This window comes from Cervus elaphus, chromosome 22 (genome assembly GCF_910594005.1).
Source record: "Cervus elaphus chromosome 22, mCerEla1.1, whole genome shotgun sequence".
NCBI classification, from domain to species: Eukaryota; Metazoa; Chordata; class Mammalia; order Artiodactyla; family Cervidae; genus Cervus; species Cervus elaphus.
In genome coordinates, this window is record NC_057836.1 from 49,422,895 (window position 1) to 49,430,521 (window position 7,627).

General features: G+C 38.0%; 1 non-coding gene across 1 annotated transcript; it reads right to left on the minus strand.

Annotated features, from left to right (window-relative positions):
* Positions 1–3,711: 3,711 nt before the first annotated feature.
* LOC122680942 lies at positions 3,712–3,818 on the minus strand. The gene has a single exon (XR_006336850.1). It is a non-coding gene; the product is annotated as a U6 spliceosomal RNA (small nuclear RNA).
* Between the last annotated feature and the right edge of the window lie 3,809 nt (positions 3,819–7,627).

The following is a 7,627-nucleotide window of genomic DNA, read 5'->3' on the forward strand; positions in this document are numbered from 1 at the left end:
ATGCAGCCAGATAAATAAACTGTTTTTGAAAAATGAATAGCACTTAAAAAAATATCACTCCAAGCATGGATATTCAAAGAGGAAGAAAATGAAAGCTCAAATCCTCTTAAAGCCTAAGCTTTGAAGTGCCTAAATGTCCATTCTCTGCATTCTACTGGTCAAAACAGTCACAGGACAAGCCCAAAGAAGGGGGTGATAGTGGACACATTCCACCTCTTGATGTGAAGAGTGGTATATACAGGAGGGGGAGAGTTATTGGGGGCCATCTTTGGAGGTTAACAACCACAGAAGTTTCCTGTAAGTTGCCATATGCTTCTGCTTACCTCCTATCACTCAGAACTGTTACATGCCCATTCTTAGCTACAAGGGAGGTTGGAAACTCTAGTTTTTAAACTGAGCATTAATGTCGCTGTATAAAAACTGAGGGTTCAACTTCGATGGAAGAATGAGGAACTAATACAGAGTTGAAATGAGTCATCAAAGAATGAATGGTCTGAGGTGAACCAGGAACCAGGATACAAAAATCCCTTGATTTTTGGTCATTATATGTGATTTGTAATTGGTGTATAGCTATATTATAAAAATCCAATTTGATAGTCTCTGTTTTTGTTAATAGGTAAGTTAACTTCTGACAAACCTAGACAGCATATTAAAAAGCAGAGACATTACTTAGCTAACAAAGGTCCATCTAGTCAAAGCTATGGTTTTTCCAGTAGTCATGTACTGATGTGAGAGTTGGACCAAAAAGAAGGCTGAGTGCTGAAGAATTGATGCTTCTGAACTGTGCTGTTGGAGAAGACTCTTGAGAGTCCCTTGGCCTGCAAGGAGATCCAACCAGTCAATCCTAAAGAAAAATCAGTCCTGAATATTCATTGGAAGGACTGATGCTGAAACTGAAGCTCCAATACCTTGGCCACCTGATGTGAAGAGCCAACTTATTAGAAAAGACCCTGATGCTGGGAAGTATTGAAGGCAGGTGGAGAAGGGGATGACAGAGGATGAGACAGTTGGATGGCATCACCAACTCCATGGACATAAGTTTGAGCAAGCTCCAGGAGATGGTGAAGGACAGGGAAGCCTGGCGTGCTGCAGTCCATGGGGTCACAAAGAGTCACACACAATTGAGAGACTGAACAACAAGTTAACCTTTATAGTAGGTTGAATGGTGACTTCCCAAAAGACATGACCACTTCCTTACCCTCATAGCCTGTGAATGTGACCTCATCTGGACAAAGGATCTTTGCAGATATAAACAAGTTTAGAGTTTTGAGATAAGACCAACCAGGATTATCCAGAGGCACTCTAAACCTGATGACAAGTGTCTTTATAAGACACATACAGGGGACAGACACAGAGAAAAGAGAAGGCCATGTGAAGGAGGCAGAGGTTGGAGTTATGTAGCCACAAGCCAAAGGAACTCCTAAAGCCACAAGAAGCTGGAAGATGCAAGGAAGCCTTCTCTCCTAGACACTTCAGAAGAAGCACGGCCCAACTGACACCTTGATTGAGGACTTCTGGCCTCAAGAACCGAGAGAGAATAAACCTCAATTGTTTTAACTTACTGAGTTTGTGGTAATTCATTATGACATAACAAATAAGATTTTCTATATTCTTTTACCTCCCTCTGTGCTGATTGTATTTCTCTTCTTCTAATGGTTGCCCTTGATGTTTTAGCAAATATATTTAGTCAATTTTCTTATACAAATCCCAGAATCACAAATAAAACAAGAATCTTAACATGCTAACCGCCCATTGAATATAACCCCACCTAATATTGATTCCCATAATGTTTCATTTTTCTATACACAGAATGTTAATGACTTTTATAGTCTAGAGTTAATTAAGTTTATCCACACATTTATTAATTTCTATGTTCACCATTGTTTCTTGAATCCCACAGCTTTCTTCTTGTTAGGTAGCTCAGCTGGTAAAGAATCTGCTTGCAACACAAGACACCCTGGTTCGATTACTGGGTGGGGAAGCCCCCCTGGAGAAGGGATAGGCTACCCATTCCAGTATCCTTGGGCTTCCCTGGTAGCTCAGACTGTAAAGAATCTGTGTGCAGTGCAGGAGACCTGGGTTCAATCCCTAGGTTGGGAAGATCCCCTAAAGGAGGGGCAACGCACTCCAGTATTTTTGCCTGGAAAATCCCCATGGTGGTCTACAGTCCATGGGGCTGCAAAGAGTTGGACATGACTGAGTGCCTAAGGGCAGCACAGACAAAGAACACATTTAATGGGTAACACACTCTTTTAGTCTTTGTATGTTGGAAAATGTCTGTTTTGCCATCATTCCCTATCCCACCCTCCCCTTTCTCTACTCTCTTGCCAGCCAGACTAGTGGTTCTACCCTATCGTCTTGGTCGTGAATCAGGTCTTATTTAGCAATGCAAGGGTTCCTACCCCATGGTGATATTGAAGCAATGGAAGTTTGCTGCCAAGCTGTTGGTGGAAAGCTTGGTCTAATTCCTGGTCATGCCTACCCAGGACCACAGCTTCATGCAAGCCTTGTAAGGCAGCAGTTGGCAATGATTTTTCAGTCTCCTGATACAGATGGGGGAGCCCTAATACAGCCTCTGGTTTCTGGGCATGACCTTGACTACATATGATTATGTTTAGACCCAGTTAACCCTGCAAAGGATAAACTCTCAGCTGCCATGGCAGGTTCTGGGTCCAGTTTGCCAGTTTCTTTAGGTGAGGTTTGCATTTCATGTATCACTGTCCTATTTCCCAGTGCAAAGACATATTTGATTCATCTTTTAATCTGGCTATGTTTGTTTAATTTTGTGTTTGAGTATTTTGTCCATTGTTGCTATCTCGGGGGGGAAAAAAAGGAGTACCTCAATGCATACATTTATAGAACAATATTCTTTAATTTTCCAGAAGAAAATTTAAAGCATTGCAGTTCCTTAAAATTTTAGTTCAATTCCCCCTGGGAAACCATGAGGGCCTTTTTTTTTTTTTTTGGTGAAAGCTGACTAAATCTTTAAATTCTATTTTTAAATTAGATTTTCCTTCTGTTCCCCTTATATTTATTCTATTTTGTTCTAATTTCTTGAGTTAGATTATTAGTGTTTAAAATTATTTATAAATATTATCTTTTTCTCTCTAGACCACCAGCTTAAATATGTTTTCATTACTGTTATTTTTTCAATATTCTCTAATTTTTTCTTTGATTCAACAGTTGGTGATTTTTTTTGTTTTTCTTTGTCTCCTAGTTTTGCCATTGATTTTTAGTTTTCTTGCATTAGGACTAGAGAATGTCATATGTTGCATGATTCTTAAGAAAATAACAATTATTTGCTTTGGTTGTGTACAGTTCCAAGTTGTTGTATGTGTTTTACTTAGCTTATTTATTATTTTGTGAACTTTATCTCTTAGGCTAAAAGAGATGAAGTATCCTACTTCTATTTCTCTATTTTTTAAAATATTTTTGCTTTATGAATTAGATTATTATAATTGGTGCATAAATAAATATAAATGTAAGGTCTGCATTGTGCAGTTTGCCCTTTATTCTAAATTGCCTTTATTTATTTGCATTAATACTTTTTGCCTGTGTCTTACTGTGATCATTTGTTCCTTTTGTCCGTTTTCAGTTTTTACCTCCCATCCTCAGCCTTAAGCAACCACTGATCTGCTTTCTATCACTATAGATTAGATTTGACTTCCCTCAAGTCTCTCTTACACTCAGTATAATGGTTTTTTTTTTTTTTAAAATATGGAACGCTTCACGAATTTGCGTGTCATCCTTGCGCAGGGGCCATGCTAATCTTCTCTGTATCGTTCCAATTTTAGTATATGTGCTGCCGAAGCAAGCACAGTATAATGGTTTTTATATTGATACACTTTGTTGCATATACAATAGGTTTATTCCTTTTTAATTCTGAGTAGTACTCCATTACATAAAAATACCACACTTTGTTTAGTCAGTCACCAATTTGGGCAAGTATGAGTAAAACTTGTACGAACATTCACAATAAGTCTTTGTATATGTATATGCTTTTATATCTCTTGGGGAAACACCTAGAAATTAAATTGTTGGGCCATAGGATTGGTGCATGTTTAACTTATGAGAATAAGTTAAGTTATTAAATTATTATATTTATATTATATTTTTATATAAATATATTAAATTTTCATATAAATATATTAAATATAAATATGTTTATATTATATTTATATTATATTATTATATATATTATAAGTTAAGTTATTATAAGTTAACAAGTCAAATAGTTTCCCAAAGCATGTGTAGCACGTTACAGTCCCATCAGCATGAGAGTTCCAGTGTCTCCACATCTTCAGATCATCACTTGATACTGTCAAATTTAAACATTCTTAGTCATCCTAATAATGGCTTATTGGTATTTCATTGTGTTTTCTCTAATTCTTTAAAATTTTAGCATTCAATATTGTTTCATTTATTGTTATACTGCCATAAATAGATTAAACATCAGTTTGCTGCTGCTGCTAAGTCACTTCAGTTGTGTCCGACTCTCTGCGACCCCATAGACGGCAGCCCACCAGGCTCCGCCGTCCCTGGGATTCTCCAGGCAAGAACACTGGAGTGGGTTGCCCTTTCCTTCTCTAATGCATGAAAGTATAAAGTGAAAGTGAAATTGCTCAGTCGTGTCCGACTCTTTGCAACCCCATGAACTGCAGCCTACCAGGCTCCTCTGTCCATGGGATTTTCCAGGCAAGAGTACTGGAGTGGGTTGCTATCACCTTCTTTGAAATATCAGTTTAGATCATTCTAATTACAGTTCTGAGGAACTCTTATTTTCTACAATGCTTTTTCCAAAAAAACTTTTTATTTAGAAGAATTTAAATTTACAGAACAGTTGCAAAGGTCATAGAGAGTTCACATAAACCCCACACACCATTTTCCCTTGTTAACATCTCACACTGGTATGATATACTTGTTAACTAGTGAACCAACATTGATTCATCATTATTAACTAAACTCAGCTCTTTATCCACATTTCTTCAGTATTGATTAATGTCCTTTTCTTATTTCAGAATCCCATCCAAAATACACATTACATTTGGTAATCATGTCTCCTTAGGGTCCTCTGGCTTCCTCTTGCCCCTCCATCTCCAACAGTGAAAAATCTGGCTCTCACCATATACCACCATTTTCTTAACTGTTCAATTCCAGTATTGTATAGTGGCACTGAAATCGTTAACCTATACCCCCAAAGGAAACAACTTTATCAGCTAGAGGACGGGGCCTAGGTCTTACAGACCACTGATTTCCAAAGTAACTTGGGACGGTACCTTTCCTACCCACTCCCTTCAATAAAGTTGCTTCATTCATCTGTAATGGAGATTGTTTAGTCACATTTATATCCCATCTAACCTCATTACATCTAACCATCTAACCATCTAAAACATTATATAATGTTTTAACTTTGCACACATTAAGGTTCACACTTTATGCTATAAAGTTCTACGTATTTTGACAAGTGCCTAATATCAATGTATTCACATGTATTCACAATTACAGTATCACATATAATAATTTACCCACCCTAAAAATATCTGTGCTTCATATCCCCTATTCCACCTCCTACTTTATCTCCAATCACCTGACAATCAGTGATATTTTTACCATCTCATTTTTACAGTTTTGCCTTTTCCAGATAATCTCACTTAGCAATATAAAATTAAGATTAAACCTTATCTTTTAGTGGCTTGATTGCTCTTTTGTATTGCTTAATAATATCCCATTGTATGTACGTACCACAGTTTGACTTGAAGGACATCTTGATTGCTTCCCTTCTTCTGGGAATTATGAATAAAGCTGCTATAAACATACCTATGCAGACTTTCCTTTGTGCATAAGTTTTCAAATCAGTTGGATAAATTCTTAGCCTCATGATTGCTAGATTATATGGTAAGGCAATGTATACTTTTGTTAGACACTGCCAAACTGTCATCCAAAGTGGCTGTCCATTTTGCATTTTTACCAGCAATGAATGAGAAGTCCTCCCACTCCACATCCTCACCAGCAATTTGTAGTGTCAGTTTTTTTTGGAGTTTTGCCATTCCATATGTATGTGGTGGCATCTCATTGTTTTAATTTGAAATATCGAATGACAAGTGATCTTTTAAAAACTTTTATCACTTCTGTTTAATACAAAGAATCCTAGATGAGCTCTCACAGATGTAACCATTATACTGAAAGGACTGGGCTCTATTGAGTACAATTAAAAAACAACTCTTTCTCCCACTGTCCCCTTAGATATGCCTGTGGGCTCATTCTTTCCCCAGCTCTGGATGAAATCTCAGGAAGGATTAATAACTTCCTGTCTAGTATTATATATTAAACTTTAAAAGTTCAAATGCCATAAAATTTACCCTCTTAAAGTGTACAATTCAGTGGTTTCTAATATGTTCGCAAAGTTTTACAATGAATCACAACAAATTCCAGAACATTTTCATCACTTCGAAAAGAATATCCACACCCATAGCTGTCACTCTCCACTTTCTCCTCCCCCTAGTCCCTGGCAACCACTAATCAACATTCTATCTCTACGGATTTGCCTATTCTGGATATTTTATGTAAATTGGGTCATATAATACATGGCCTTTTGTATCTGTTTTTTTCACTTAGCATAATGTTTTCAAATTTCATCAGTACTTTCTTTTGTGGCTGAACAATATTCCATTGTGGATATATACCATATTTTGTTTGTCCATTCATCAGTTGATGCACATTTGTGTTGTTCAGAATTCTTAGTTTTTATTAACAATGCTGCTAGGAACATTCACAGACAAGTTTCTGTGTGGTTACGTTTTCAGTTCTTTTGGGTGTATACCTAGGAGCAGAATTGTTGGGTATTTGAATATTCAGGGATGATTTCCTTTAGGATTAACTGATTTGATCTGCTAACAGTCCAAGGGACTCTCAAGAATCTTTTCCAGCACCACAGTCTAAAAGCATCGATTTCTTTGGCACTCAGACTTTTTTTAAATTGGAAGTTAATTATTTTATAATATTGTGATGGTTTTTGCCATACATCAATGTGAATTGGCCATAGGTATACACGTGTCCCCTCCATCCTGAACCCCCTTCCCACCTCCCTCACCACCCTATTCCTCCATGTCGTCCCAGAGCACCGGCTTCAGGTGCCCTGCATCATATATCAGACTTGCACTGGTCATCTGTTTTACATATGGTAATAGATATGTTTCAATGCTATTCTCTCAAATCATCCCACCCTCTCCTTCTCCCTCTGAGGAGTGCTTTTGAGAATGTTTTTGGCAATGCTTTTTTAAGTTATTTATTTTTGGCTGTGCTGGGTCTTTGTTGCTGTGAGGGTCTCTCTCTGGTTGTGGAGAACAGGGGCTACTCTAGTTGCAGTGCACAGGCTCCTCATTGCGGTGGCTTCTCTCGTTGCAGAGCATGAGCCCGAGGGTACGTGGGCTTCAGCATCTGTGACTCCCAGGCTCAAGAGCACAGGCTCCATACTTGTGGTGCATGGACTTAATTGCTCCATGGCATGTGGGATCTTCCCAGATCAGGGATCGAGCCCATGTCCCCTGCATTGGCAGGCCGATGTTTTGTTTTTGTTTTACCACCGAGCCAGCAGGGAAGCCCTTGGCAATGCTTTTGATGGAAGCTT